This window comes from Sturnus vulgaris, chromosome 3 (assembly GCF_052056855.1).
Source record: "Sturnus vulgaris isolate bStuVul1 chromosome 3, bStuVul1.hap1, whole genome shotgun sequence".
Taxonomy (NCBI): domain Eukaryota; kingdom Metazoa; phylum Chordata; class Aves; order Passeriformes; family Sturnidae; genus Sturnus; species Sturnus vulgaris.
The window spans coordinates 78913503-78937076 of NC_142245.1; the positions used below are offsets into that span (position 1 = coordinate 78913503).

The 23574-nt window shown below is 42.0% G+C and overlaps 1 protein-coding gene across 1 annotated transcript in view; it reads left to right on the top strand.

Annotated features, from left to right (window-relative positions):
* Positions 1–23574, top strand: part of BACH2 (BACH transcriptional regulator 2) — a 182799-nt gene that overhangs the window by 62730 nt on the left and 96495 nt on the right. Inside the window, exon 3 of the mRNA XM_014881433.2 lies at positions 21785–21889. The gene's annotated coding sequence lies outside the window, so the exon portion shown is untranslated. The remainder of the gene's footprint in view (positions 1–21784; positions 21890–23574) is intronic.

Consider the following 23574-nt stretch of genomic DNA (forward strand, 5'->3'; position numbering starts at 1 on the left):
TCAAAGAGGTGTAATTATCAGGATGTAGAAACAAAATTGCAGCACAGTCATGCACAGAATTGTTGTCTTGCCATTAGGAGGCCAAGCAAAGAAAATCAGGTATCACAAAATTGAAATTCATAATCAAAGCAAATGAAGCAATATTCGTATTACTTGGAGCAACAGAAGCTAGCTGTCCTCTTGGGAATCTGAAATAGTCATTTCAGTCTTCCTTCTAATTTCTCTTTGCTTCCTCTGAGACCTACTAGCTGCAGATTTTTCAGACACCTGTATTTACTCAGACACCTGCCTTTGGCATGTGAAAAACTACACTGGAAGTTCTTTCCTGGACACTTGGTGTAGGGAGTTAGTGAAGACAGGTACCAGCCATGTCCTGTATCCTCCTGCTGATCTCTTTCTCAGTGGGAGGTAACTCCACAATGTGATGGTCCAGACTGTCTAGGGGTGTCGCTTATGTCATTTTAAAGTCTGGATTTGAGCAAGTGGATTCCAGCCTGTTTCTGTTGCAGAAACACAGGTCATTTATTTATGCTCTGTACTTTCAAAAAAAGAGTGCATTTTCTAGGGAGAAATGATGTGCCAGATAACCATAAATGGCAAAAATTGCATAACTTTCCTCGAAGTTATAAACTAGAACAGTACTTCAACCACCAAATTTTAATTAAACTCACCTTACAGACACTAATTGTAGTATATACAGCTTCTATGTGTGTGTAAGCTGAGGCACAAAATAGTTACTTGGGGTTATACAAGAAAGTTTTTAACACAGCCCAGGTCCCTTGTTTGCTTTCCATAGCTGTTTGTTTATTACAGTGTGTTAACATGAAGAGGTGAAATGCAGATGGTTTGTCTTTTTTAAAGCAAGCTATATATTGGTTACACTTGCTCAGACTGTATTTATACTACTTGAGAGCTTGTTATCTGCAAATATCATTAAGACATATCTAGTTTTTTATGTTCTTCTGAACATATCTTCTTTGTCTTTCCTGTTTCTGTCTTCCATTATGATTAAAAGACTGTCACTCATTTCCCAGTATCTCAGAAATAGCATATTTTTTGGTCTCCTTTTTTAAATCAGAAAACTTTGACCCCGAACTGTGGTTTTTTGTTCTTCCCTCGCCCCATCCATCTCCCACCCCATTTGGCTGGTACCAAAGATGATACCCTCAGTGCAGATGACCTCCATGCACTGACCTAATCCATTGTCCATCCCATAGATTTTCAGAACAGTCCCCACCATCCTGATTTGCCTTCTTTATCTTATTTGGTCGATAGTTATCCACTACAGTTTTGCTGTGGAAAAGTGACTTAGCAAGTTCCAGGTACTGGCCTCCTATGTTAAATTTCCTTCCTCTCTATGGAATGTGTCTCCCTGAAAGGCTTTTTGCAAGGATGAGCAACTGTTCTTTTCAACACTGCTGACCCATTTTGGCTCTCCCTTGAACCTGACTTTTGAATGTTAGTATTTCAGGTCTGTGGCTTGACCGTTCAAGTGCAAAAGTCTGCTCTTCCCTTACAGTTTACCTATTGTCAGGTCCAAAATTACTGTGTCACATGGGACCCAAGTGTACCTAGCATCTCTCACATGAAGTAGTAAGAATTGTTGGCAAAAGGGACCTTTCTTTTAATTCTCCATCTGTGGAACCAAATAGCACTGTAAGTGTAGAAGAATATGATCTAGTTCAGTAGCCAAAAAAAAAAAATAATTTTTTTTCTCCTGGTTCTGGTAGGTTTTACGTTTCTGTGTTTCACCATATTTAGGGAGTCCTAATGTGAACCTGCATAAGATTCAGGTGGTGATAACTCCTAACATATTAGGGTGCTGGGGGTGAGGTGGGGAGGCAATGGAAAATGTCATGCAGAAGAAGGCATGAACAGTTTACATCAGCTCTGGAGACAGAACACAGCCATTTCTGAGATGTAAGATGTGGTTTCTTTTTTAAGCCAGGTATTGAAATGGCTGCTGTTACTGTAAAATGTGAATACCCGGAATCTTTTAATCTTGCAGCATCCTTATCAAGTAGAATGTAGGTGATAGGAAAGCTGCTGTGCTCCTTTAGCAGCTGGCAGTGTGTGGCTGCCACTTCAACCCAGAGGCCAAATCAAGGCTTCAACTGACCTTGCTTAGGGCAAGGTTGTAGAGTCTCATGGCCCAAACTGAATTGGTCAAACATCATGGTTGTGATGAAAAACAGTGATACAACACTTTGTGTTTGGGGTCCAGCTACAGGCAAAGGATCTGTCCTTGTAAAAGAGGCAAATTCGAGGAAGATGGCAAGGTAGCTGTTCCAGTAAAGTACTTGCCAGGTAAGTAGTAGATTCTGTCTTAGGTGAAATGATGCGACCTGCTTTGGTGAAAGCCGTGAGCCAGGGAAGCCTCTGAAAAGTTCTTTAGGGAAAGGTTTGGAAAAAAAACTAACCACAGAAAGTGGGTTTCTGGAACAGTGAAATAAAGGCTGCAACATCAAAAGAGATGCAGGTGAAGGAGATGGAGGAATAGAGTTTTGAGTAAGCAAACTGTGACCAGGAATTGATGAAGAGCAGTTTTAAGAATGAAAACAAAGCTATAATATATTCATGAAGCACGCTGATGATAACTCAGAGGGAGTAGCATTAATTATGACTTCCAAGGCAGAAAAATAGCTTGTAGACTGGGAACCAATTAGTGGTCGATTGCTCTGAACTAGATTTCAAACACAGTACATGAAATGACAATTACGCAGTATTACCAACAGACAACTACTGCGATGAGATAAGAGCTGTGAGCAGATTTGGACCAAATGCCTTAGCTGACATCTGCTTACTAAAAGGGAGACTTCTTTCTTGGGGTTAAGGCCAGTGACAGAACAGAGGAATCAATGGCCAAATGTCCAGAGTAATAACGTGGGGCCTGGCAGAGCTGTGCCTGCTCTCTGGGCTCTCTTGGTGATGCTTGGACATAGTGTAAAGAAAGGTGTCCCCACAGCAGTTGGCAGAATTGTTGTGTTCTGAGTGTATTGGAGACAAACACAGTGTTTATCTTCAGCATATCTTAGCATGAAATAGAAATGATTATTTTTTTGTGACGATACAAAAAAGAAAGAAAAAAAGAGAAAAAAGTGCAGGAGAATTAGTAAGGAGAATTAGTAAATTAGTTTTACTACTTACGTGAACATGCCATATGTTGCTAAAAATTTGACTGGTTTTCAGCTGAGCAATCCCAGAGACTGGACTTCCCAAAACCAACATTAGACATTTGAATGCATCCAGCAAAATCATCAGGAAAATCAGTTTCAGAACAAGAATAGAGGCCCCAAGAGAAATAAGAAGATAGCCTTGCCCAAGAAGTTGATCTAGTTCCTGAAAAAGCTTTTCCCTTTGCTCAACAGACCAGGTTCTACCACCCAATAGGCCTGTCTGAGGTTAGCAAGTGAAAGCTATTTAGTGACAGGAGAAGGATGATGATGGTGGGAGGAGCACTGTGGCTTTGCCAAAGGAACTGAAAATCCCAAAGTAGAGATGCTGTCTCACAGCACAAAGGCAGATGTGAAAAGCTATCTAAAATCACAATTTGGAGTAGCTGGAGGCCATTGCTGAAAAATGGTTGAATGAGTAGTTGCTGAATTCTTCAAGAACTACACGAATATGAAAGAATTAACATAATCCAACTGATACAAAGAAATTGCATTTCAGATAAAGTATTTCAGACAGGTGAGGCAAGCGATTGCAAAAGTTGAAGTAAAGTTCTGTTCTTTTCACTGGTACAAGCATCAAATATGAAAAAAATACTAATCAAAATGAAAAACTGAGATTCTAATTTTTTTTTCTTACAAATTCAGCTCAGACATTTCAATTCAGGAGATAAAGCAGTAGCCAGATTTTTGGATGGCCTCTGCTATCCAGATTTTGGCTAGCCTCCTGCTCCCTGGCTTGAGGCAGATCACCTGCCAGTTTGATGTGGTTGTTTGTTTGGAGCTCTTGGTGAGAGTATCTTTATTGCCTTTTTCAGGAGACAAATCTATTCTTTTCCAGTATGTATTTATAATGACAGTGAAGTCCCTGACAAGCTCGAGCCATTGAAGCAAGTAGAGAGCTGCATGAATGGTTCATCATGGTGTAAAACCAGCATGCATTCTGTCACCACTTAACAGTTGATGAATGGTGACATGGCCAAGTCACCAAAAGTAAAAGTAGAACTGGATTTAGTATAGTGAGCTGTTACATCAGTTAGATCCAGCATCCTGAGCATGGGATGCTTAAGTGACAGTTCAAAAAAACATGAAAGACTGGCTGGCATTGCAGGGCTAATAATTATTTAAGGAAACAAATCTCAAGAGAGCTTTTGCAAACTCCTACTGAAGCATTGTATAAAAAGGCAAAGGAATACAAGGAATGAGTCAATTTACATGTCTTGGCAGAGACACACCAACCAGGGGGGAAGTCCAAAAGGAAATGTCACCAACTGGCAAGGTAGCAGCTGCGTTTACCAACTTAAACAAAATTAGTCATTGAAAATACAAATGTAAAGACCAAACTAGGAGTCTACCACTCAGATGTTATTTCCATCTTAACATGTGGATGTGAGTATTGGAAACTCACCAGAGGCAAAGACATCTTATGACTCCAGAGGTAAATACCTGGGGAAAATACTAGGTAACAGATGGAGTGAATGTGTCACAAATGCAAAGATCTGTCACTTCCTCACCAGTGTGTCCCCCAAGTCCTCCAGGGTAAGCAATGGAAACATTGGGTCGTGTGCAGTGAGTGGAGCCAGCAATCCTGTCTGAGCAGATGGGCTCTGAAGCAGCTGGAGGAACATGCAAATGGTCAGACCAGATATTGCTTGGAGTGTGAACACTTACTGGCACTCAGTGATACAGAAAAACTGCAGAGTGGCTGAAGATTGGCACAGGCTTTGGAACCACATTGGTTCCCAGAGCAACATCTGCAGGTGCAAGAAGGCTTGGGAAAAAAGTTACTCTTGGTACTCTTGCGGGGGAGAGTGTGCTTACATGAGATTTTCTCCTTTAAAGATCTAGACTATTTAAAGTTAGGTTACTGAGAGGAACCAGAGCTTCCCAGTGACGGCATTTCTGGCTCAGGCTGTGGAGGGCTGCATTGCATGGCCAAGCCAAGAAATCTGTCATCTCTGGTCTAGTGTGCTTTTGCTGTCTGACCTCAAGGAAATCACGCGACCTCACCAGTTCTCCAGAGCTCTCTGACCACAAGATTGTAAGATTTTAATTAGAAGCAGTGGACAGTACACTATTTTTTCTAGTTTTACAAGCTGTCCTGAGGGGCTAGTAGGTGAAGTAAGTTTCTGTGGAAATGGAAAAAACCCCACGTGCTTCATACACTGCACTGAGAATAAAGAAGTTGCTTGTATCTTTATTTATAAATGGTCTAAAATGGTGTAAGTGTAGCTACAGATTGTCTTCTGAGGTGAAGGGTAGCCCTTAGCTTTGTACTGTATGTACAAAGTGCTTGTATGTTATAGTTAACACAATTTTGTGAGTTTAGTTCAGCTGATGTTTTAGATGATGGCAGTTACTAGAGTAAAAAAAAATGTTGAGGTTCTGCAACTTTAGTCCAGTTTGTAGAACGTAGGGACAAAAATAACACCCCATGCTTTTTTTTAATCAATAGTACAAATAGATTCTTCAGTTATTCATTCTTTATAATTCTGGTTCCTGTATGCAAACCCTGCTTTCTTAGAAAAATTACCAGATCCTATTCATTCCTCTTGCATTTATCACTGCATCTTAGCACCTTGCGTGTTAGGGTTGAAGCAATTTGCACCCCTCTTGCTAGGCCGGTCATGCTACCTCATTTCTGCTGCTTCTCCTTTGACATCTATGCTGGAGGACAGCTGTCAAATGATTATTCCTAGTGGTGGTGGTGTCACCTGCCTATTGGATAAGAAGCTGATTTTCCAGAGACTTAAAAATTCAAGGCAGTAAAGACCGATCCTATCATCTGCTCATGCTTTTCCAGCCAAACTCTTACTATTTCTTATTGAGCCTAGCTTTGAAAGGTTGAGGTGAGAAGATCCCAGCCCTGTGCTTAGGGAGACTGTTATAGCACCCAAACCAAAGCTTTCTGCTGTGTTTGGAGTGAGAATCCCAATGTCCTTCTCCCAGATTTAAGCTTTCTTTTTTACTTGCACATACCTCAAAGGCATTTATTACCATTTACCACGACCAGGTGATGTCTAGCCAGGTTTAGCCCTTTCAGTTTCTTCCCCTGTAGGCCTGTGGGATAGCTGTGGCTCCTGGGCACTACAAATCTGGGACCAAGCATCTCATCTCAAAAGCATCTCTTTTGAGGGTTTCTTTCAGCCTGCCCTGTTTCATGCAGCTGGCCCCCTCTGCAGCAGCAGGGTGAGCTGTGGCAGTAGGTGCAGACACACCTGCACACTTCACATGGTACCATCTTTTTGTGTCTGTAGCCAGGTGACAAATCACAAAAGTCACCTATTTGCCAGGGAGAGCTAAGCCATGCATTTTGCCTTTGAGAGCTGGTAGGCAACACAAGCAGCTCAGTAAATACACCCACAGTGCTTTCCTCAGCTGGTAGTGTGAGTTATGCTGCCATCCCTCTCCAGAGATACTCAGAAAGCAGGGTATGACCTTGGGAGCATGATCAAGGGTCCCCTTTCTAAAGGAAAGGCAGTCCGTCTAAATTGATTATGCTGCCTTTTGAAAACAGTCTGCTAAGTGAGGCTGCAGACAGTAAGGGCAGCTGCCATCCACACCAAGGAGCTCATCTGGATTGCATTTAAGAGGGAGTTTCAGATGATTAAAACCTAAATGACCACAGGATCTGCTGTATTTGAAATTTTGACATCAGCAGGCATCAGAATACAGACTGGCAGCAATCCCCATAGGTGGGTTGGGTGGAATGCAGCAGAGGTCTGTTGCCAGAGCTTGGGCCTTGCTGTGGGAGCAGATCTGATTGCCCAAGGGCTTCCTTGGCCAGTGCACTGTGCAGCCTCAGGAGCATCTGGCAAGGCTGCTTGGTGGTTTCTGCAGGGAGCTTCACTCACAGGATCTCAGCTGGGATCCCTGCTGAAGTAGTAGCCAGCCTCATTGGGACTGCTTCCCTTTGCCCGTGACCCAGTGTAGACGTGAGCATCACTGCCTGCCTAGGCTGGGCTGGAGCAAGTCATTTGGGCCACTCACATAAGTGACTGCAGATACATCCCCAGAACAAAGTCATAATACAAATTGATTGTGGCAGCAGGGATGGAGTTCAGGAGGAATTAGCCTTTGGGGTATTTTATCAAATTTTTGAAGCATGAATTGTTGGTAAACCAGAGCTAACATTCATAATCTGTAGCAAGAAGCAATATAAAGCAGCTGCAGCTCTGCTGCTGGTGCCTGGCATTGTATTTCACACAGACACACAGAATCACTAGGCTGGAAGAGACCTTCAAGATTACCCAGTCCAGCCCATGCCCTAACACCTCAACTAAACCATGGCTCAGAGTGCCACATCCAGTGTTTTTTTAAGCATATCCAGGGATGGTGACTCCATTACCTCCCCAGGCAGACAATTCCAGTACTTTATTATTCTTTCAGTGAAAAACTTTTTTCCTAATATCCAACCTGTATCTCCTTTCGTGCAGCTTAAGACTGTGTCCTCTGTTCTGCCAGTTGCTGCCTGGAGAAAGAGACCGACCCCCACCTGACTACAGCCACCTTTCAGGGAGTTGTAGACAGTGATAAGGTCACCCCTGAGTCTCCTTTTCTCCAGGTTGAACAACCCCAGCTCCCTCAGCCATTCCTCACAGGGTTTGTGTTCCAAGCCCCTCACCAGCCTCGTTGCCTCCTCTGGATGTGCTCAAGCGTCTCAATGTCCTTCCTAAACTGAGGGGACAGAACTGGACACAGCACTCAAGGTGTGACCTCACCAGTGCTGAGCACAGGGGAAGAATGACATCCCTGCTTGCCCATTCTTTGCAGACAGGCTCTTGCTGTTGCCTTCCCAGGGCCTTGGGGTGCACTGAGGACCGCAGTGCAGCTGGAGATGGCAAAGCAGCTGAAATGCTGCTGTGAGTGGCCTTTGCCCAGGAGACCAGAGCCAGCTCTCCTGCTGCTAGGCTCCTTTGAGCTGGAGTTTGTCCATCTGCAGGTGGCCACAGTGGAGCTCTTAGTCCCTTCCCTCGGCAGCAAGGGGTTCATTCACCACCTTGAAGATGGGTACTTGCAGTGGTGTGACAAGTGCCCTGGAAGGGACTGTCACTTTGCATCAACAGTGAAGGGAATCTGGAGAGCTGACTGTCACAGCTACAAGTTTCTACCTTGCATCCGAATCAGACAGAATTAATCCTTTTGTAAATGGCTGGAGTGATTGGGCCATAGAAGTAGCCAGATAGGGGACAGCTAATTAGACAATATTTTACTTTATAAGATGTCCTCTGTATATGAGTGTAGCAATCAGTAGAGCTGGAGAGGTGGGTGTGAAAGGCATGGTAAAACTGAGATTCTTGTCTCTTTAAGTCATGATGCTTCATAATAGTGTTTAACTGGCAGAAGCTTAAGTATCTCTAGTGGTCTTGCATATTTTGACAGAGAAAAGTGTTGAACACATTAATGGGGATGTTCTCTAAAATATATTCATTTCTGCAGGAATATCATAGCTAGCCTTCTGTTTGCATCTATCTAGGATTGCATCAGGAATAACTGGATTTTCAGTTCAAACTTCTAATTTGAATAAAGTTTTTACAAGCCTTGAGTTTGGTAGATTTTATCTTCTTCTGCAAAATGCTATGAAAATATTGTAAACAAAAATGTAGCTTTTGATTACCCCAGCTTGATTTTCATACGTTGGTTTACTTATTTCATGTATTCCTCTTGATGAGGACAGGAGAAAGAGCTTCAAAGATATTTTCCTTTGTATGAAACTATACCTCTGCTGTAGCTAAGACCATAAGGACTTCTCACTTTCAACTGGTTTCTGTGCCCTTTAATCTCTCACAGTTCCACCTGTCTTTTTGCATTATCTCAAACCGATTAGATAAAAAATGAAAAGTTTAGTTGGAAATTACAAGAAGTACTGAAAAGTGTCATACTCTTTGACTGCCTTGCTTGCAGGAGGCAGTGGGTGGGAAGGAATAAAAGCGTACCTTAATTATACAGTCTCTCTGTTTATTTTCACAGCTGTAGCTTTGCTGAAATGTGCAGCAGACATCCTAAATCCAACAAGCAGGGTCCCTGTGTGTTGCACCTGCCAGTCCTACAATCTTGGTACCAGTTGGGGATGCGTGTGTGGCTGAACAATGCAGGAAGACTACAAGAGGTTTATCCCATTAGAAATAAATTACAGTGTAGTGTAGCATGAAAATGATGTGTCAGTGAATACAGAACACAGGATTACCTTCTGTCTCTTCCCTTTATCATAGATAACAGCAGCAGTATGGGAAGGAGATTTATATTGTGCTTATATGAAGCTGACCAAGCAATTTAGATGAGATGAAATAGGGATTTTATTTCTGGAGAGAATAATGAGTGCTTGCTAAAATGTCATTAATTGCTTTATTATTTAAAGCACAAATTTTATACAGCAATTTGTTGGTCTCCTCTTTTTTTTCCAGTGAAAATAATTCACCATGGAAAGATTATTCTGTCAAAAAATTATGATGAACCTACCAACAAATTAAGCTGAAAGAAGCTGGACTTTCAATTTCACCCCATTCTCTCTCTTAAGTACTGTGTGTGCGTGTAAATTTCAATAAAAAGAATAGTGCCTTGGCTAACTATGAAAGCCCTAACAAAAATTGCAGCAAATAGCACTGCAGCACTGGAATCACAGGCATCCCCTTACATCTTGGGAAGCTGCTGTCACGCTGTAGTAGCAGTGGGTTGGCACACCCATTGCATGCAGAGCCCTGTTGTGCTGCTCACATAGAGCCAAGGAGCTTAGGAGAGCTCCCAGCCTCTCCTGGAGGCAGAGCCAGTCACTGGGGTGGAGCAGTCCCTTCCAGGTCCAGTGCTGAACTCTTCTCCTATTCCCCTGCCCTTTTTATAAAAATGCCGTGTCAGCTTCTTCCACAAGCACTGCCCACGTTTGTCAAACTTCCCTGCTTTGTCTCTTCCTTTGTTAAATCAGTCTCTTTGCAATCTCTTTTTGCTCCTGTCAGTGCAATTTTGTGTTTCTTTATTTGATTCTTCCATTGCCTTACCAACAGCAGCCTGGTGGCCAATCTCCATCACGTAAAGCTATGCTTTTTTTCCTGGAATTTGCCCTGCCAGTATTAACCCAATGCTTGCCCATGGCTGATTTATTTGCCATAAAGGCAAATTGAACCCAAAGGAAATGTGCCTCCATGCAAATCAGTTTTCTTGTACAAGCACTGCTTGCAGGAATAATCACTTCTGTGTCATGCCCAAAGCACAAGCTTTGGGGTTTCTGCCTTGCCACAGGCTAAAGATTAAGAAAGATTTGGACCTTATGAGGTTGGCAGTCTTTTGTATCATTGTCTTGCTTGGGTCACTTTAGGGACCTTGAAAGCATTGCTTGCTTCAGCTGTGTCCCCAAGGATTTCCTTACATCCAAGAGGGTAAAGGAGAAGGCATGTAGATAATAGTTGATAATTATGTTTTACTTAAAAAATAATAACTGTTCCAATGGAAAAATAGCTTTGAGGCCGTTTCTTGTATATTTCAGATCTTCACAAATAGAAATAATTCCAAGATATATATATAGATATGCTTTATTACTGTTTTCCTTGTGAGACAGAGTATTGCTGTCTGCCTTGATCAGTGATTAAAGCTGCAGTGAGACCCCTGAATTGCCAGCGATTCTGTATCATTTGTGTCACCATCGATAGGGAAGAAGAATAGCTCTTACAAAAACTATTTTTGTTACAGATGTGTAGACGTGAATTTATAGCTTCAATCATGCTTCCAAGAGAGCAGCTGTGAAAGTGAGATAGTTAGAAAGCTGGATGAAAGAGCTGGCAGGAGGAGTAAAACATAGCAGGGGCACTGCAGGAGGGGATAACACCTGGAAACATCTGTTGGGAGAAGTAAAGCTGGAGAAGGCATGGAGCTACTATACCTCACCAATCCCTGACCAGATACTGGCTTCTTGCCTGCTTTTTGTTTTAATTTTGTTTCAGCATTGCCTGGTGTATTTATCCCCACCCTTATTTGCAACAGACGATTTTTATAAGGTTCGGAAGTGAACAAGTGCTTTTTCCAGCTCTCTGGTCTCTGTGCCTGCTGGAACATCTGTACACACACATACTTTCCTGTCTAAAGATAGTTTGAGCTCGTGTGCCCAAAATACAGCTTCAGGCTTGGGTTTGTTGTTGTCTTAGTAAGCATAAAAATATGTTCTAATATTATGTCACTCCAGTTATGTGTTTCAGCAGCTGCAGTCTGTCTGTGTCCAGTTTGTTGGGAATGGCCTTGCTTCCTGGGATTTGTTTTTCCATAGCTGGAGCCCTGGGTTACTTAGTTTAACCAAGACTGCATGTTACAGTCTTTCTGTGAGTACAATCATTCCTGCCCAGTAGGATAATTCCATCAGGGTTTTCTGCTGGAATGACATGACCTTCTTTGACTGACCTCACGCTCTGCCAGCACTGCTGTTTGAACATCATCCCTTCCCACTCCCTCTGCTTCCCCCTGTCCCTGCAGGCCTTGCTGCAGTTGTGCAAAAAATCCTTCTTTCTGCAGTGCCATCACTAAGTTGAATAATTCTGCTTTTACTTCTCAGATTTTCTGGCTTGACTTCTCCACCTCCCTCCATCCAACAAGGACATAGTACCTAATCCCTTTTGTGGATATGTGTGTTCCTGTGGTGTGCATTGAAAAAGTGGGATTTATTTATTGTAGATCTTTCGTTGGCTTTACTTATATTTTGTTATATTTAGTTTAATGCACTGTAACTTGTGCTGTGGGGTCACAAAGCATAATCTTATCGTCCTATCATGAAGTCTCAGATAGGAGTCTGGGATGGGAGCTTTGTGTGGCCTGGAGATCCAGGAAAAGGAAACTGCTAAATGGCAGGTTGTATATCAGGCACACTTCAGGGTTGGCTGGTGCTCAGAAAACTAGTGAACACTGAGATTTCAGAGGAGGCTGCTGGGAAGGTTAAAGTGACCAGGATCAGCAAGTGTTTGATGTTCAGGTATCTGTAAATTGCTATCACAGTCTATGTATTTGTGTGAGGATATTAATTTTTGCTGATAAATTACAAACTACACTAGGCACTTTTATACATAAAGCAAAAATGGGGCATGATTGTGCATTATTGTAAAAGCTTTTATACTGTTTATTGCTATAACTTTGGAAATGTGACGTCAAGTGGGTCATCTCAAATGAGTGCTTGTACAAAATATTGTGCAGTTCATTGTCTATCCTCTTTTTAAGGTTTGTTTTATGGAAAGGGAACTTTTGAAACTTGGAAGATTCTGATATTTATTGGTGATATTCATCTATCCTTGGAGCAGCGAAGGCAAGCTCTGCTTGCTGCTGGAAAACAGCACACTTGGGCTGAAAGGAAGGTGAAGGTGTCAGAGCTTCCTTAGCAGAGCCAGGAGGGTGTCCCATCACCACTGCTGACTGGCTGGATCCAGAAGAAGGACTCAAGGAACCATAGAGCTGGCATTCTGTTTACGACTCTTAGTGTCTGCCAAAATCGGTTTAAAATAGCTGTTAGTCAGAGAGCAATATTACAGATTTGTATTTGAGCTATTTGGACTTCTCACAAGGGTTGGAATACAAGATGCCAAACGGTGCAGCTTGCTGGTTTTTTAATACAGGCTTTCACATAGTGAAGTTTTTGTCACAGAAATTTCTATTTCAAGCTCTGGGATACAAGGTGTTTGCTGTAAAGCGTGCTGTTGTTGCAGGGCTGAGTATCTGCCCTTCGTTGGCATTTTGGTTATCCTCATTTATGCTGCAGTGATGCCCAGAGGCTGAGTGAGTCAGGGCCCTGCTGTGCTGTGTGCTGGGTGACAGCAGGGTGACAGTCCCTTCTCCAGGAGCCAGTAGCCAGGGTCACTGGCTTCAGATGGCCACTGCCACAAGCTGCTTGGGAGCATCAGTGGCCAGGCCAGAGCATACTGGGAGAGAAAGCAGGGATAATTCAGGTGAGGCAGCCAAACGTGTGTTTTAAATGCAGTTTAAATGCAGTCATGACACCAGTAGTGCCTTCTTTGCCCAAGTCAGCAGATAGAAATGCACAGCTCATTGTCAGTGACTGTCCTTATAATTTCAAAGTCTTATAAGCCCTGACCTACAATTTGATCTCTGCCAACATCAGTTCCCACAGAGCACAGGACCACTGTGAAAACAAACTGTTAGAAATAGAGAGAGATGTATATTCTCCTTCACTCTTTCAGGGGGGAATGTCTCTGCCATATTCTTCCTTGTGCTCTGTGTGCAGCCTCACTGGGTGAAGTACAGGGGATGATGTCCATGGATTCAAGTGGGAGGTTGAGCTGTAATAGTGAAATGCTGGGACATTTTTTCATATTTATAGTATATCTCAGTCCAAGGCATGTGCAGATTGGAAAAGAGTCATAGAATTGTTTAGGTTGGAAAAGACCTTTGAAACCATCAAGACCAGCTTTTAAACCAGCACTGCCAAGTCCACCGCTAAGTTGGACAGAAATGGACCACTGGGTGCTATTTGTGTGTTTTATAGGAGGGTGTGAGGTGGTTTCTGTAGCACATAGTCTCGACCATTGGTGTGATTCAGTTGTGCCATTACTGGGAGGGGTCTGCAGTTCTTGGAACTAGGGCAGATCAAGCCTTCCCTCCAGCTCCCCTCGCCAGGCAGTGTGTGTGCTGTATGCAGCACCAGTGTGGCAACAAGCTGAAGGGAAACTTCATTATGTTTGACAGTGCCTTTTTAGCTGAAGTACTGCCACGATTGGCATGACAGCAGTAATCTCAAAATTGGTTGATTGCCGAGAGAACCTGTGAAGATAGACATGAGAGATAAAAGGAATTAAATGCTTAATTAATAGGTTTATACTTCCTATTTCTTGAAGCATGACTATTTTTCCCCCTCTCCTGTTTTGTTTACTTTAAGGTGCCATATGTTCCACTTGAAGCTGTATGGAAATTTGCTAAAGAAACCTGCACATCAGGGTTAAAAGAGTTCTTAACTAGGTGATCTGCTGCTTGAATATTGGACTTTTGAAATAACAAAATGTTTTGAGCTACCAAGATAAAGAGATTATTTGGCCAATATTTTGTACACTAATGATAGCACCTATACAACTGTGTAGTTACTCTTGATCCTAAGGGACTAAAGCTTCAGCTTCTCACGGCAGTTCTCTCCTGTTTTCATGTATTCCTGATAACATTTTTCATTAGAATTCTAGTTGCAAATATCAGCATTTCTTTGGTGTCTCCTTCTGTTAGTTCCTTGCTTCCCACATGCTGTTCTATGTGAAAGTCTTTGTAAATTGCTTAAAGGAGTAAAATCCTTCATGGTAATGGAGATGCTAACATGCATGACAGTTCTTATCCATCCAAAAATGGCAGCAGTTGACTTGTAGTTTTTCATATAAGCTGTTTTTTCACTCAGAAAAGTTTTCAGTTAGAGAAGGTAGCTATTAATTACTTATCTATCCATGTTTCAATATGCCACCATCTCGTTAAATAGCTCCCTTGTCTATTTCTTTCTGAAACTATAAAGCACTCTTTTCTGCAGAACAAGCTCAATGACATCTTGACACTTCCCTAATGTTTTCAAATCCTGGTGGGTTTGAATGAATTACTGGATTTATTTGAACTTCAGATTCAGGGCTTGTAAATATGCACAGATGAAAGCTAAAAAGGTTGACAAGAATGCATTTGCAGTTGCAAGTGCTAGGTTTGGCATAGTTATCTTTGGCAGCATGAACCTAATCAAGTCCAGGAACTCGAGTGATCATAAATCTGTTGTGATACTGACAGTCGTCTTGTATTACAGTAGTCAGTACTACCTCCTCTATTATTAGATTGGACCCTGGGGAAATGCAAAGGAAAGTGCGAGTCTCACCCACGATGTTTTGGTACTAAGCAAGCCAAGCACTTGGAGAAGATCCTTATCTTTGCTTAGCAGATGGAGGGTGAGGTGAGCGTATGAGGCCAAGTTGCTGAAGAGGTCTCGTCTTCCAAATGTTAGTCCAGAGCCTTAGCACAGAGTGGCCCTGCTTTCCCGGATTGGTACACGGCTCTCCTGTTTCCAAACAGCAGTGCTGCTACCCACAGGAGACCTGGGAAGAGGAGTCCACCCAAGCAATGAAGCTTTCAGTGGATGGCATTATCAAGGATGATTTCAAGAGCTGACTTCTAGTATTTCAGTATTGGAAAGATCTGTGAAACCCTTCACCATGGATTTATTTTAATGAAAGAGTTTGGATAGTGACATTATGTGCATGTAGGTACCATTTAGCAAAGAGGGGAAGTAGGTGGCATGTCTTCTGCTACTACTTCTGCCCCTTCACTTTCTGAGGAGAAAGTTTAAGTTTAAGGGCTCCTGGCATGCCAGCATCTCCTGGTGGACACTGGTTAGCTGGCTCTGTGCAGGGAATGATTGGATTGGTAGGTGTCTAGATCATAAGTTTCACCTACTCATCTTGTTTTCTGTTAATAACTTTATGTTTTAATCCTGTAAGTGTATTGTGCCATGCATCTGTCTATTTGGGGAGCTAATCCTGTAGTGGTAGGCATCTATTTCACGAGCAGCCCAGACAAAGCACAGCCTATTTGAGTGCTGGCCTCCCTTATTGTGTGTAGTGGGTTAAATCGCTGGTATTAGTGTAGTGTAGGAGTTCAAAAAGGAAAGACGTTATTTGCAGCGTCAACTCATTAAAAATACTCTGTACAGATTTTTCCAAAAGAATAAGCAGCCCAAGCACACTGGGCCCCATGCCAGGGTATGTAATAGCCTTGCACAGCACCAGTTGAAGCTCCAAGCTGGATAAAAGGCAGCTTTTTCTGGGTTTGTTAAATATTCCTTTAAAAAAAATAAAAAAGGTTTGTGTACAGAAGTAGCAAATTAATTCAGCCCTATCAGAAAGTAGGTCAGTGACTGACCTCCCGATAGCATGAGGCAGCAGTTTCAAGCAGAAGTGACAGCTCAGCAGCGCGGACCCTCCACGTCTCCAGGAAACTTGTTTTGACAAATGTAAACACATTATATCCTGTATTCCTCTCGCTTATTTATTTATTTATTTAAATTTTTTTTTGCTGCTGCTGCATTAGAAACCACAAGCTGTCATTCTCCATCCCCTTTCTTCACCCTTTCTGGTCCCCAAAGGGAAATGCCTTGTATCATAGCTAATAATTTTTGCAGGACTGCGTAATGAGTAAGGCGTTCCAGCAGGGTTGGTGGTTTTTTATGACACACGAAGTTGGGCACTGTAAACCAGACTTGACTAAAATCCAAACCAAAGTCTTTCCAATGGTGAGGGAAGTCAGTGGGAAGACAAGAACTGGATTAATTTAGGATCCTTCTGTACTAGTTTTGCTTTTCTTTGTGCTGAATGAAATTTTTGCATATACCCACATGCCTCTTCAATGTTTACGTTGCCAGTGTTGGTGTCCACATTGCTGAACGGACAGAACTTTGAACATGTCTCCACTGCAGCCCAGCAACTCCTGAAACTGGGATGTTTTTGTAATTTTGGGTGAAGTAGCAAAGTGTATATAAATGGGGTTGTGGCTCCTTGAATACCCCATAAAGAATAATTGCCTCAGAAGACATGGGAATATGTTCATCTTTTCATTGAGTTGTCACTATCAGCAGGTATTAAAGGTGGAGTGTACACTACTACTTAACTGTTTTGACTTGTACCTTTCCTGCAGTGATTTCTCCTGCGGAAATCACCGTGGATCAAAAGATCATGCAGGGTTTTCAACTGTCTCCTTCTCCTGACTTGTAACCAGGTTGCACAGACAAGATACTGCCGTGTGGAATAGATAGATGAGGATTTCAGACTGTATTAGCCAACATGGCTCAATTGAAGCCATTTTGCTAAAGATCTCATAAAACTTGACATGATTTTCTTCATTACCTAGTTATCTTTCTGACCTGAGGTGACTCAAAAATACCCAGAGAATACTATGGGTATTTTATGGATGATGTACAAAGAACGATTTTTTCCATGTGATAGATAAACCTTCAGAGCCCTTTAGCTGTACCTTGCCATTAACTGAATTTTCAAGTTCGTTTGCTTAGAAGTAGTACAGTACAGTAAAACTTGGATGACATTGTCTCATCTAGAAGTAGGGATTTGATTTGGGAGGATGGAAATATATTTGTTAAAAACGAAATGCTTCTGGCTTTAGTAAAGGTTTGATCTGAATAAATCCAAATCAAGCAAGAAGTCATATGGATTTATGTAACAAAACTAGCTTTGAGAAACTGGGGAAGAAGAAAGTCCTGTTTCATCAAATTACATGTTTCTGTGCTATAGATAATGTTGGCATTGATTGTTACATACCATGCAATGGATGTCATGCTAAGAAAGTAGTGGAAAATATACTAGTGTATACAATTAAAAAAGAAAGGCAAAGGAGAGGAGTGCCCATGTACATGTATGTGAGTACACTTGGTGGGGGGGGCAGGCAGTTCCCAGTCTGCCTCCTGAGGGATCTTTGCATGACACGGATGCTGGCTTTCAAATCATTACACTCTCCACAGAGCCACCAAGTTTCCTGTGCTTGAAAGGACTGGAAGTGCAAGGAAGTGCTCCTGGTGAAGACAAAGATCTAATGGTTTTTCCCACTGTTTCATGCTTGCAGAGATACTGTTTCCCTTTGCTACCTCCTGCACTGGGGATAGAGTCAGGAAGGAAACAGCATCTTTAGACTTCTAAGATCACATCCAACCTTTAACCCAGGACTGCCAAGTCCACCCCAAAACCATGTCCCTAAGCACCATATCTACACATCTTTTAGATGTGTACGTCTAAAAGACCTACAGTATTCCAATACTGAAATCTTTTTAGTTCAAGGCAATTTGAGCATCTCCTAAGGTTTAAGAACTGGAAGCACTTTTAAAGTGCCCACACTCACACAAATGGAGAGCTGGGAGGTTTCCTCCCACCCCCAAATGCTCATAGGAGATCCTGCCAGGTTGGCCAGTTAAGCTATTTCCCCGTTCTTGTGGATGGGAAAGCTCTGTGTAACAGAGGTGACATGGTGACCTTTGCAGTGAGGTGAAGACAGGCATAGAACAGAGACAGGAAGATTGCCCATGGTGTAGGCAGTCACTGGTGTCACTTGCCTTTGGGCTAGTGTCCTGTCTCACTTGTTGGAAAAACAATTCCCATGGAATAAGAAAGGTGAAATCCTCCTTTTTTTTAATTTCTAGCCATGGGAGTTTGTTTCACAGTCTGCATCCCATGCAAGCAGTGACTATCAATGCATATTTAGTATATATATTCAATACATGAATTTACCCCTTCAGCTGTGTGCATGCATCATCGAAGAGCAGGACACCTTCCTATGTTCCCTTTTGCTTTCTTCTGATGCCCTGCACACAGCAGTTTTGAGGGAGTGTGGCTGCAGGATCAGCCAAGACTCTGCCATCCTCCCCATGATGAACCTGGAGGGCAGAGCAGCGTGGTGTGATGCAGAGAAGCCATGGGAGATCCTGGGTCTGCATTTCCCCAGTGCTGAACCTTCCTGCACTGGCCCTGTGTTGGGTAGAGCAAGCTCAAACTCACACAAGGGATTTGGCAAGAAGGGCTCTTCTGCTTGGGGGTGGTTTCTTCACATTCACAAGTCGAATCCCAGAAACAAACAAACAAAACCAAACAAAAAATGCTTCCGAAAAAACCCCAGTCCCACTTTTTTCCTCATAGTATTCTTAAATAGATTAGTGGCTTGAATATATTGGGCTTTTTCCATCCCAAATTAAGATCTCAGGGAATTTGTTTGTTCCTTTCTCTACAGCAAAGTAAAAAGGTATAGGAGGAATCATATTTTGGCAGTTGAGATAACTTACAGTAAAACTTAAGATTTTGTTTGTTTTCTTCCAAAGTGGAGGAGAATTGTTTTTACCTTCTAGGTAACTTGTCAGCTGAAGTTTTTGACTTAATAGTTAAATCATCTTTATTTCAATGCTGTTCACTCTTTGACTGAATCCAGTGAAATAATGCATTTAATGTGATGCATTGAAAATATTTCTAAATTTTTGTTACTTGGGGGAGGAAGGTAGGAGTTGCCCCTTTGGTGCTTTTCTGAATGTACAGCAATCTACACTGATTAAGCATGGATGATTTCATTTCAGTCAACAGCACAAGGCAACGTCCAGTCCATCCTGACTATAACAATGTAAATGTCCTTTGCTTTCCTTAGATCTGTCTGAGAGTATGTCATCTATCAGAGTAGCATCTCAGATGGTGAAGAAATTCTATACAGGGTGTGTGAAGTGGGAGCAAGTGAAGAGTCTGTATGAAATTTCATCCCTCCTTAATGTTTTGCGGGAGCTCTTTTTGGTTGAAGTAACATGCTGTGAATTTTGTAGAGAAACTGGGTGGGTCATTCTTGCACTGATGCAGGCATAGGGCAGGTTCTACAAAGGTAAAATGTTGCCTCTCCTCAGGACTTTGGAACCTCAAAGCATCTCTACTTTGTGCAAGTGTTAAGGGCGGGGGGAAAGAAAATTAATTCCTTGTATTGCCAAGCTAATTTCATGAATGAATTTACTCTGCATTCCTGTGTGGTCTGTGCTCTGAGGTTTGGTGATCTTAGGGAGAGCTACTGAAGCACTGGATGTCCAGGTCACTGGTGCACAATGTGAAGCAGTGGCTTTTAAGGGTTCCTCATGAAGCCTACTTGGCAGGTGCTGTGAGTGCTCATTTTGCTTGGCTTTGTTTCTTTCCCTGGATTTAGGCTAGTTTGGGGTTAATTTTTCAAGTTTGGATCACCACTGAAACCCTGCTCACCTCAGCTGGCAACAACTTTGTGTCCATTACTGATTCCAGAGGGTAAACTAGATAGATTATTTGTCCTGCCCTGAGGAAGAAGAAAGGAGTTAAATTTAAGAGCTGCCACTGGTGGGCATAGGCTAACACCTTGAGTACATAGAAATCAATTTGGACCTTGTCTGATGAATGCCACTGCTGGAGTTCTTTCTTTTCCATATAGAGCTACGTATGAAAACTAAATGCGTTCACTTAAGATAACATCGTGTGACAGCTGAGAACAATTAAAACTCTTTACTTATAGCTATATTTTTTCCCTTCCTTTCTACAGCAGGAGGGTGGTGTCTGCAGCTCTAAGGAGTTGATACAGGCTATTTGGCACTGCTTTGATCTTATCTAGAACAAGTATCCTGCAAGGTTATTTATTTTACAGCCTTTTCTTCTAGTTTTGCACAACACACAGATCTTGGGAGCTGGGAAAGGATTTTTTTTTACTAGAGTCTTTTTGGCAATAAACACATGCCTAACTGTAAGAGAAAAACTTTCACAACCAAGCTTGTTTTGCGAAGCCCAAACATTTGTGAAGCTTACAAACCCTCAAACTTTGCATAATGTGCCCATCCCTGGTCTCAAACATGAAGTGGCAGAAGAGGGAAGTGTTACTTTTTTTAACCAACAACTTATGACTGTGTCAACACATGACAATTTGTCAAAGCTTGCTGTAGCGGTACTGTAAATTAATTTTTAGCATCACTTGTGAGTGGTAAACACTTTGTGCAGTGTGAACAGCTCCTAGTACAGTGTGAGTTGTCAGCAGCTTGTGAGCTACCCTAAAAAAAAAAGGGCACAGAGGGAAGGATGCAAGCTCATTTACTAGTACAAAATGGATCTGAGTCTGCAAAAATTCAACATGTGGTGGTATGTCAACTCAACCGTGAAAACTTGTTTTTTCCATTAATAATAATCACCTGCAAGGCTGGGAAATCACAACTTTCCATTCTGTGCCCCAAGCAGTGCCTGATGGCAAGCAGCTTTCTCAGGCTCATGACTTGGTGAAGTAGAGCCCCCTCTTTGCTCTTGGGTTTTGCCTTTGCTTGCTTGCTTTAAAAGCAGAACATCCTGCAAATACGAGTATGCTCTTTTGCTGAGAAGTCTCAAATCAACCACGTAAAATGCCTGGAAAAAAATTAATAAGACAACCCAAAGAGAAATGGTGGGTGCTGAGTGCTCTCTCCTCCTCACCTGTCCCCTTGCCGTTTCTCCTTGCCTATCCCAGCTGCTGTGGTGGAGCTGGGAGTGATGGTTCATACAATAGGAGTTGACATGATGGAAGAAAATTATTTGGTGCAAAAAGACAGGGAATATGTATTGTAGAAAACAACTTTTCAGATACAAACGTATTTTAGCCTGTCACTTTAGCAGAACAAGCAGTAATAACCTCCCAACCTAACAATGACTGTTAAGTTGAATGTTAATTCGCTCAGTCGTTGAATTGCTAACATGTCTACAATTTACAAGTGAACACCCACTCAAGAGAGAGAAAATAGAAGTTGGTGCCTGGAATTCCTGGCCTTACTGAAATCACCTACATTTTTTTGGCACTAATTCATCTTGCATTTCCTGCAAATGTTTTAAGTAGAACTAGATGAGAAAAACAGCTGGGCGCGTTTGTTTGCTGCTTTGATGCGCTCAGTGCGGGTTTTTTTCTCAGGCACAGCTTCTCCTGGCTTATACACCATAGGCTGGCTTTGGCTGCACCCTGGGGCTTGTTCCTGTGAGCAGGCAGCGCATGTGAAGCTTGGCATGAGAACTACTGAGACCTGCTAAAGCTAGTTTTAACCTGGTCTTATTTTTAAAGAGAAAGATTACTTTATTTGTGTATTTGCTCATAAAGAATTTTGTTTATATTTCCTTTTCTAGATACAACTGTAAGTGCTGCCTGTATGAAAGAGCTGAGCCACACCATCCAGTAAACTGTCTAGAGCAGCAGTTGGCTTGCTTGGAAATCACTTCCAGGACTGCATTGTGAGTGTTTTTACAAAAGCATCATCAAATGGTTTCTTCAGTTTTGGGGTGGTTTTGAGATGTTTTGGTTGTTTCTTACGATTTCACAGTTTTATTCTAACACTAGCAATGCATGTAGGAGCTGGAGCACCCCCATATCTGCACAGCATAAAGCTAAAGCCCTTTCAAGGCTTTTTGCTATCTTGCTCTAGAACGCCCCAGCATAGTACCTAAACGCTTCTGAGAACAGGCAGCTACACAGAAGCCTAGAAAGAAATTTGACCAAGTACATGGTGATCTATTTTGTCATTAACTCTATCACATACAAGTGTTCATTCCAGCCTTTTAGCTACGCTGATGTAGCCTTGCTAGAGCAAATGCTTTGTGGAAGTTTTCATAAATTGTGATCTGCCTAACTCAGTTTGGAATGATCCATGAATAGTTGCCCTGTCTGAGCCAAAACACTGCTTTGTCCCTTTGGCCATGCACAGGGCATAGCTAGGCAACCTCAGTAGGCTGTGAATGGAGGGGAATTTGGTCAGCTGTATCTGTTTCTGTGATCATGGAATCATAGAATATCCTGAGTTGAAAGGGACCCACAACGATTTTTGAGAGCATCCTAGTAATGAGTGAGTCTTAATGAAAAGGGCCGTATTTCAGTTTACAAGCCAATTGCATTGTATATAGTATTGAGAATGTGTTTGCATTTAGAATTAATAACATCATCCTAGAAAACTTTGAGATTTACACCAAAAAACCCTTATTATGCTATTCATACAGTTCATTCTGAAAGCATAATCCATTCAGAGATGTTTGTGACCTAAAATTTTGTACCTTTTATTTCTTTTTATATTGCCTTCATTTTCCTGTTGCTTCAGGTTATGAGAAGTACGGTATGAGAAATGTTTATGACATAAGTGTATTTCCCTTGAAATGGCCTCTGATAAAATGGTTGCTTGAGAGAATAGTGGTGGGAGAGTTGATGACTTAGAGTTCAAATCACTTAGTTACACATATTTATTATACAGACTGTTCACATTCCTCAGCACCTTGCAGAATATTCCCCACAGGTGAAATTTGCTGTACATATACTAGGTATAAAAAAAATATATTTTTAAATGTTAATCCTGTCACCTAGTCCTTCAAACACAGCAGTTGAGTTAGTTTTTTTGCTGTATGTTTCTTTTTTGTGAATCTTTGTACAGTCAATTGACACATCTGGATCACTCTCTATTAGGTGAGATTTTACTGGACAGGAATCTTTGGCTTGGCTCTGCCTGCAGTTATCTGCCAGATACAGTAACTGCTGTTTTGTTCTTGTTCAGTGCCTGCTGGACCCATGAGGTGCTCAGCCCAGTTCTGCATGGTGAAGTTGAATGAGATGAAAAAAGGACTGTTTACTGTCAGTGATGGGACATCTCAGCTATGGCAAATGTTCAGAGAATCAGTGAGGGAATTGTTTGGGGGAAATTAGGACTTCAAAAAGTCTGAAGTCAAATGGTTTTCCAATTAGAAATTTAAAACAAGGCCTAATGTTTGTTTTCAGCAGCCTGTAAATGATTCATCTGCATCTGGAACTTAAATCCTGACCTAAGCCACCATTGCTTTAATGGAATCATAAAATCATTAAGACTCATACAAGCAGAGTTGTTTAGGTTGAAAAGTACCTTCAATATCATCAAGTCCAACTGCTAACCCAGCCCTGG